Below are 9,821 nucleotides of genomic sequence, written 5' to 3'. Positions count from 1 at the left end.
ATGCAAATTGTAATCTCCGATGGTTTTTTATAATATTATTTTTTATTAATTTTTATCTAGCATTTACATCTATTATCACAAACTTCTTCGATCACAAACATTTACCATCTTCTAGCTGATTGCGGATCTACAAGGAGGTCTGATATTGGATTATAAAATGGTGTGAAATTAGCAATAACCAATTCAACTTAGTACTTGGTATTATTGATTTTGCTGCCTCATGGGAAAATTGTCCTAAGAAGAGAGAAATTCTCAACATGATATTTTACACCACGTTTTGGAACGTATGGATAGCAAGAAATGGCAAAACTTGGACTCTATAATTCTTCAAACTTACAAATATAGGGGGAATTGGGTGGGTAGATGGGTGGAATGGAATTGTTTTCCATTCTAAAAAAAAGTCTTTACTTTGTTTCATGTAACTATGCTTCTTTGTTTTTCTATGATTTTTCGTGTCGTTTGTATTCCTTCCACTCCATTGCTTCTTGCTTTTGGTTTGGGCTTTTGATATATTAAAATATTTGGTGTTTCCAAAAAATAAACATTTACCAAAGTATTTTTTATAATTCTCGACTATAGAATGTTTTATGAAATTTTCTCATCTAATATATTGTTTAATAAAAGGATTTATAAAATCATAAATGTCTAATATTAACAAAAGTTGATAGATATTTGTCCCTCAACCACATGTTGACAAGTGATAAGTCATGGACGAAAGATATAGATATAGTAGAATAGAGTAGTGGATACGTATTTAAACCGTTCTAAAAACCAATAAAAATAAAAATTATTGAATTGTGTATATAAATGATGGAGGTATTAAATTCTAATAGAAATTTGAGTCATTAATAATTATATTATAATATGATTAGAAGACAAATGAATTATTTAAAGCAAAATGTTAAAAACAAACTATTCCAATAACAGCTTAAGAGTTTTATAGGGTGACGATGGTTAGGGATGCAAACGAGTAAAGCAGAACTCGAACCTGGCCAGGCTCGGCTCGGGCTTGTTTAATTTATATAAAGCTCGAGCTCGAGCTCAACTCGATTCGAGCTTTCTTGTATTGAGCTCGGCTCGGGCTCAGACTCGACTCGTTTTTTATCTGACATGTCTAAATAAGCTTAAGCTCGACTCGAGCTCGTTTACAAATACCCTAAATCCATAATTCTCCTAATATGTTTTTTATTTTAATATATATAAATAATAATAAATTATATTGTATAAAGGCTCGTTTAGGCTCGCGAGCCTAATCGAGCTTAATGACATAGGCTTGAGCTCGAACTCGTTTAATAAACGAGCTTAATATTAAGCTCGAGCTCGCCTCTGGCTCATTTAAAAATCGGTTTCGAGTCGAGCTTTTAACGATTTGATCCCGAGTAGCTCGCGAGTAGCTTGACTCGTTTGCACCCCTACTAGTTCTCAAAGATCGGTTTTGAACTGTTTTTGGATTTTTAAAAACCGATTTTTATTACATTACTTTCAGTTATAATAATGTTTTTTTAGTTTTTTTGGAAGTGAAATTATGTTAGAAACATGTTTTTTCGGTTAAAAAACAGGTTCAGTTTGATAATAGTAAATAAACCGAAAAAAAATCGGGTATTTATTAAAACTAATTGTTAACTGGTTCTAAAAAAAACTAGTTCTAAGAAAACAATCTGGTTAAGAAAACGGTTCTCTTGTGCACTTGGGTTTTGTCAAAAACGAAAACCTTACCAAAAGCCCAACTTTTGACTTAGTGAGACTAACCTAACAATGTCTCTTGTCTCAATCAAACATGACTTGACTTATTCAACAACTATCAAACAAGCTTTAAATTGTTCATTTTTTTAAAAATGTTTTTATCCGTTTTTATTATTGTTCTTTTTCAGTTTTTTATTAACCATGATATTGAAACTTAACTCAAAAAATTAATTAGAAAAATAATACAAGAGGATGCGTGTGTGTGCATATATATATATATATATATATATATATATATATATATATATATATATATATATATATATTCAAGTTTTAGATCTTATTTTTGTATTCCCCTGTCCTTCGGATACAATTCGATCCTTCTACGGCCAAATCTCAAATTGTGGAAAGCTTTCGATGGCTTCCTTATGAAAACATACATAGTTTTCCTTAGGGATACTCCCTCCCCAAGAAGGCTCTTCCGCATAGTCCCGCGATCCACAAACGGACGCATGTGGGACTATGCCTTCCTAGCTGCGGGAGACCGAAACGTCAGTCACTAAGTACTCCATACGTGGGAAATGAAAGCAGAATTCGTTCGGATCCTCCCATATGTTCAATCTTTTTTAGCGGTTTCCCCAAAGATCTTTATCATTAATGCAACCTTCATTTTGCTCATTATTTATCGAAAAAACATCTAAAAATATAGAAATTCATACTTTTTATCTTCTTTCTATTGATATCAAATTTGATATTTTTTTTTTGTATATTTTTTATCTGTTCAAATTCACATTGTGAATCTACACTATAAATCATTAATTTTGTATAAATTCACTGTATGAATCTGAAAAAATTGATAGTGTGAATCTGCACATATTTCACCGGGTGAAATCTGTACAGATTCACATTATCTGAACATACATTTTTTTTATTAAATTTGATATCAATGGATGGAGGATAAAAAGTTATGATTATCTATATTTTTAGTTTTTTTTTTAATGAAAAATTTACTCTAAAAGTTGAGAAAAAATTGGTCCTTAGTTCTAATGTTTAAAACGGTTTTTTGTTGAACTGAATCATATATATATATATATATATATATATATATATATATATATATATATATATATATATATATATATATATATATATATATATATATATAAATTTTAATAAAAACTATAAATGCATATTAATTATTGTAGTCTTTAGCATATTTAATCATTAAAATTCTGCATAAAATGTTGTCGTTTTTATTAATTTGGTTCCTTTTTTAGTTCATATATACAAATAACTATATAAAACATAAAAATAGTATATTTTTCGAAAACCGAAAAGTGTTGGAGAAGTTTACTATGCGGTTGGCAAACTGGAAAATCAAATTACTTTTGGTTCACGGTCGGTTTATAATAATAAATTTGATTCTTAGAAGCATTGCCATGTATTTTATGAACCTATTTCTAGCCCCCAAAAAGTAATTAATTCCTTAGAGTCTCTTAGGATTTTTTTTTGTGGGGGCTACATGAACGAAAAAAACTTAGGTGGATTAAATGGAATAATGGGATGGCGAGTAAAGAAGAAGGATTAGGGGTGGAGATCTAGGACTTCTTTCAATCCAAGAACCAATGAACATTTTCTGTGACAACGAATGTGCAATTGCTTTGAGTAAAGAACCAAATGATCAATGTAGATCAATGCATATCGAAAGAAAATACCATTACATCCGACATCAAGTAGAAGAAGGAAAAATCATGGTGAATTGAGTATCATCAGAGGATAATCTTGATGATCCTCTAATAAAGGGATTAAGCAAGATCAAACACTTCAAGCATGCTAGGAGAATTGGGCTAAGAGATGATGTTAGATTCTACATTTTAGTGGTTAGTTGATAGTTTTGAAACAATGTAACAATAATAAATTGTAATTGTATGGTGATTAATTAACAGAGATTTATTTATGTTCAAAGTGTGTGATACAAATTTTCAATTATGTAGTGGTGTTAATCATGATGACATATGCGGAATTGATAAGATCTGGTGAATCATTTTTAGAATTATGAACACGAAGAACACAAGAGTAAATAAATCGTTTAAGCTCTCATTAGTTTGTAAAAAGAGTACAAGTGGGTTGTAATATTTCTCTCTCTAAACTAATCACTCTAAAGTTCTTCCTTAGATAAAGTGAGTGTCACCCACTTCCTTATAAAGGAAAGACAACTCATTACACACATACAAAGGAGTAAGCACACATGACATCCAAGTGTGACTTTGCACCCTAACATTCTCCCGTTCAAAGTTAGGATTGGATGCCCGGCTTCAATATCCAACGAGCTTGCACGATTAAGACCAACTCCCTCTCGAATTAATACCGGTCTTCAAATCCGCAAATGAATACCCGAGAAGCTTTGAATACCCACTCTACATTCTCCCCCTTTTTATAATAAAAAATGATTATAAAACCCACCAAGGTTGAGAAGTTCACGACGAATAATCTTCCCAAAACTCCCCCTTGATGCTTGCCAAAAATGAAACCGCGAAAAAATTGCATGGAAAAACAATCACAGAAAAGTTATGAAAAATTTCCAATTTTTGTGGAAATTTTCAACTTTTGGGTGAGAGTTGCAAGAATTTTGAAAATCCAAGTAAAAACTGCCAATATCAGAATTGTAAAGGGACCCATTGAGCCCAAAAAAGCCAAAGATGTGAAACTTTATCCCAATTGCGAAATTGGGTATAAAGCGTTAATTACCATGAACTGTAGGGGCCTGTTTCCAAAATAACCCCATTTTTTAGAATTTTCAGCCCAATGTCGAAGTTAGGGTAAATTCTGCCATTTCTTACGAACTCTAGGGATTCGAAACGAAACTTCAGCTTTTAACTTCTTTTTTACACCCATTTTGAAGTTGGGTAATTGTTGCCACTTCGTTGAAAGATTAGGGGTGTAATTCGAAAATGTTAGTTTTCTTCTTCACTTCGTTATACCAATCGACTATTCGCTTTTCATCTTAAAGACTTCGTCAACTAACCATGTATGGTCCTCGACAACGAAGCACATATGAGTCCTCAATAACAAATCACGACAAAGGAATCTCGACAACGAAGCATGTTCAGTCCTTGACAATGAAGCAAAAAGTCAACCCAAATCGAAATCAGTAATTTGTTTACGCGAACCGAACATCAATATTAACCGATTTCGACTTCCAATAATCACAATTAACTCCAATTCAACTCTACATATACACTTTGAAATCAACTGTCATAAATCAAATTTGATTCCTAGACCTTTGATTTCCAGTACATGTTCGTTTTCAAGAAATTCGACCCCAAGGTTCCATCGATTCCAAGTCAAACACATCAAATTCCAAGTATACACAACGAAATCGTATTCAACAGGTAAATCGATTTCACAAATTGATGCTTATTCGACCTAAAAGCAAACTCAAATCATAAATGTCTGTGACTTTGACTCCAAATATTCGACTCTAATACTTTATAGCAATCGAAATCACAAAATACAATTCGAACAACATCAATGGACATGTTCGATTTGCAAAACACCTCCAATGAACATAGAATACAGGCGAAATTGAAAATTGAGTATTGAGTCCAAGCATAACCACTAGATGCGAAGAAAAAAATATGAACAAAAGTCAAAATTGAAAATCGATTTCAACCAACCCATCGATTCTATTTCAATCGATTGGAAGTCAAAGTAAAATCTCACAATTCGATCTGATGTAACTCCAGTTACGATCGAGTTTTTGAAAGAACATCAATCGAATGGTTTATCAACTGAACATAAAATCAAACGCTATTTGGGCTTAACAATAGATCGATGAACATTACTGGGCATTTGATCTGGGTAGATGATAAGTAATGAAGAGTAATTGATTTGGGCTCATGATGAACAATGAATTTCGAAAAAAAAAATTTGAGAATAAAATTTTGATTTTGTATTGATCTAAATAAAAAAAAATAATTGGATCAACAATGAGGTAGAAATGGATTTGATTCAATGAGACAAAGCAATCAAAAATGAAAAACGCAAGCACAAATCAAATTCATGAACGTTTTGGAATCCATTTGAGAATTTGAGACACCTTTTTGATGATTCGAGTGCCATTTGCAATGAACGAATCAAACTTTGAAGATCTTGGTTAATTTGTTGGAACGAGAAAATCTCCAATTTGAACATTGTACCACCCACAATGCGTGTTGTACAACTCGTTATTTGTGTTATTCATTGATCTAAGAACATCTTCACAAGAACCATCAACACTTTTGGGTCTTGACTTCAAATTCAATACAACACTTGGTGATTGTTTCTTTGGAACCCAAATTTGCTTCATGAATTTCGGCTTCACAACAACATTTGACGATTTTTGTGAATAAACCCACTTGTTTTTACGTTTGATCTTATTCTTCTTTTTCTTTTTTATCTTTTCACATCTTGAAGATTTTAATTCATGAACAAACCCACTTTCCACAACTTCAACTTGACACGTTTGGATAATATCTTTTGGAGTTTGATATTTGTGAATTTCTTAGCTTGATGGTTTTCGATAAGGAATCATTCCCTCAAACGAATCACAAGAACACAAAATATCATCGATTTGAACTCCAATTGAGCAAAAAAACTTTTTCATCTTCATGAGAATCAACTTAAATCTTCTTGTCATGAACTTCAAGAACATCAAGAACATCACATTGAACTCCATAGTCTTGAACTTCAACATACTTAAGAGCATGAATATCACTTGAATTTTCAATAAGAGAAATGTATTTCTTATTAAACAAACCTCTTTCTTCTCTTTCTTTTTGATTTTCACTCCAAGATACCATGTTCAAGGAGATTTCAACCAAGCATCCAATCTTCGAAAGTGGTTGAAAAATCAATCTTCCATGATCACCCTTCAAACCTCCTTAAGAAACCATGGTATCCCATGAAATCAAGCTACCTTTCGATAATAATCCATAGAATTGATTTCCGTTGACTTTGTATTTGACATCTTCAATGATCACAACCCAAGAATCATAACGTACACCATCTTTGATCAATCAACAAGATCTAGGGTTTTTCTAGAGAGAAAAAGTGATTTTGAATGAGTTTTCTAGAGAAAGAAAGCAAAAACCACTTGAATTCTAGTGAAAAAAATCGAATTATGAATAGAATCAATCAACAATTCGATTTTTAGAATCCAAAAACTCTCTAAAACACGAAGATCAAAACACAATGAAGAATCACCAAATAAAAAAAAATGTCATCATAGATCAGTTCTTGATCAAATCAAGAACACCCTCTCTGATACCAATTGTAGTGGTGTTAATCATGATGACATGCGGAATTGATAAGATATAGTAAAGTACTAACTACCGACAGTTTTTGACATGTTTACCATTTTTTCCCGATTATCCGGTAATTATGACTTTACTGTAAAAAAAATAAAGTTTAGGATTTTTTTTGTCAAATCGTGAATTAGGACTTTACTGTAAAAAAAATAAAGTTTAGAACTTTCTTGTCAAATCGTTGAAAATATTAGGACTTTAGTGTATATATATATCCTTTTTTGTTAGAAATTTAATGGTATGATAGTATTTAAGCATAAGAATTATTGAAATTTGCTTTGATTAGTCAGATTCTATTGAAATATTTAACGCTTGCTTCTTGTTAAATAGTTTCTCAACAAACCGACATTGAAAAAAATAGAGATAATCAAGAAAGAAAGAAAAAACCAGAGTTGTGTTGACTTTTTGTAGTCCTAAAAATGGAGAACTAAGAAATTGTTAAAAATGAAAATGCCCTTCTTACCCCTTCTCCATATTCACACCCTTTTGACTAGGTGTGTGCTATTTATGTTTGTATAGTCTGTCCCTTCTTTTCGGTTCATGATTTGGCGGTGAACCTAAAAGAATATTTTACAAATCTTCTCACCATCTTTCACTCTCTCTTTTGCTTTTGGTTTCCTTGACCGTGATTGCATTAGGGTAAATATGATGATGGTAAGAAAAATAGTGGTATTGTGACGAAAATCACAATTAAAAATTCTTGGGCTATGAAAATACACTAAACTCCCAATATTTTCAACAATTTGACAAAAAGTCATAAACTTTATTTTTTTTGACAGTAAATTCCTAATTCACGATTTGACAAAAAAGTCATAAACTTTATTTTTGTTGATAGTAAATTCCTAATTGTCGGCTAACTGGAAAAAAGGGTAAACGTGTCAAAAATTCCCAGTAGTTAGGACTTTACTGTAAAAAAAAAGTTTATGACTTTCTTGTCAAATCGATGAAAATATTAGGACTTTAGTGTATATATCACTATACTCTAATGTATTAATACATTTTATATTTTTTTGAAAAAGGTCAAGAAAAAGTTATAAATACGAAAAAAATGAAAACAAATACGAAAACAAACACAAAAAAAATGAAAAAACTAAAAGTAGGAAAAAACTTAAATATAATACGAAAATAAATATGAAAAGACTAAAAAAATACAAAAAGTGTAAAATTAATGAATATATTTAGAGTAAATAAAAAACAAAAATAAATAAAGTATATATATTACAACAAAGAAAATAATAAAAGTACATATATAAAAAATGAAATTTAATAAAAGTATATAAAAAAACGAAAAATAAAGTTAAAAAAGCATAAGGTGTTATTATTTGCAAACTACAAGGACCAAATTTAAACTTTAAACCCAACTTTAGGACTGATTTTGCATATAAGATAACAAAGTTAACAATGAAAGTCGTTAAATAAGCTAGAATGATAATTTTGGGAGAAAGTTGTGGTTATAACAAAAATAAACTTTTTTTTAAGGTTTTTTTTTTCAATTACACGTTAATAACTTAGGACTTTTATTCTTTAATCTTATATGTATTTTCATATATTTATATAAATTATATTGGGTAGTGATGGGTGATAAAAATGATGAGATGATGATGAGAGGACTTGACTATTGATGAACCAGTCGTCTAACAGAGTATAGATGATGGCCACAGATTATTCTAGACAGTCCATTGGAACACTGACAAGTTCGCAACCTATATGTGCTAATGAACTATTTGTTCATTTGATGTACTCTATTTCCCCATGGTTGCGTTACTGACATATAATGTATTGAGAATCCCCCAAGTAGTATTGTTTGCCTGTTGTTAATGATGATCCTTAGGATAGATCCTTTGAAATCAATGTTTTATGATCAGTATGTGAGAATAACGAGAATGGGTAATCGGGTAAATTATTTGATGTAAATTATATAATTAAATAACTTAATTATTGTGGGTTGAAAACTCTATGTGCTCACTAAGCTCCCAAACCTAACGCATTAAGTTTTTTTATATCACAGGTAGCAGTACGAAGACCTAAAGATGTTGAGTGATTGAGGAGCTGTAGGTCATAGTATAATAAATTGTTGTAAGGTCTATTTAAACAACTTTATGCTTATGTATCTATATTTAACGATGACATCTCATGATTTTAAATATAAATGACATATATTTTTTTGAAAGTGTTTTGATAATGATATTATCATGTTTTGGGAACAAATTTCACAATATAATAAACATTTTGAATTTATAAGCATATATAAATTTTTTAAATTTGCGGTGAAAATGAGGATGTCACATATGTGGATGACATTATCCTCACAACCTATTCAAAAGTTTTTTTTCAAGATATTATTACATATCTCGGGAAAGAGTTTGCCATGCTGATTTGGGTGATCTCAATTACATTCTTGGGATTTCGGCTTTATGTGATGTACCCATGGATGGAAGAAAATTTACTCGTGTTAATAGACAATGTGCGGAAATGAGTAAGTTAGATCGGGTTTTGCTTGAAAGAAGTCTTTGATACATTTACAAATTTAACAACTACATAATTAACTACTTAACTAAGGTGTGGTCGGATCATAATCACATTATTTAAAAAAAAATATATTTGGATTATGGACCCACGCCTTTCCATTTGTTCAAATTCACTAATGACTTTCGAGGGATTTGAACATGTCGTGACTTCCACTTGAGCCAAGTATTGGGGTGTATAGTGATGTGGTGATAATAAATTCATTGTTTTCATAAACAAGCTCAAAGAGCTAAAACACCAACTTAGAAGTTGGCAATTGAGTGTAAT

This window comes from Lactuca serriola, chromosome 2, assembly GCF_051521515.1.
Source record: "Lactuca serriola cultivar US96UC23 chromosome 2, Lser_US96UC23_V15, whole genome shotgun sequence".
NCBI classification, from domain to species: domain Eukaryota; kingdom Viridiplantae; phylum Streptophyta; class Magnoliopsida; order Asterales; family Asteraceae; genus Lactuca; species Lactuca serriola.
The sequence above is the reverse complement of the archived record's forward strand: the minus strand, read 5'-3'. Positions refer to the sequence as shown.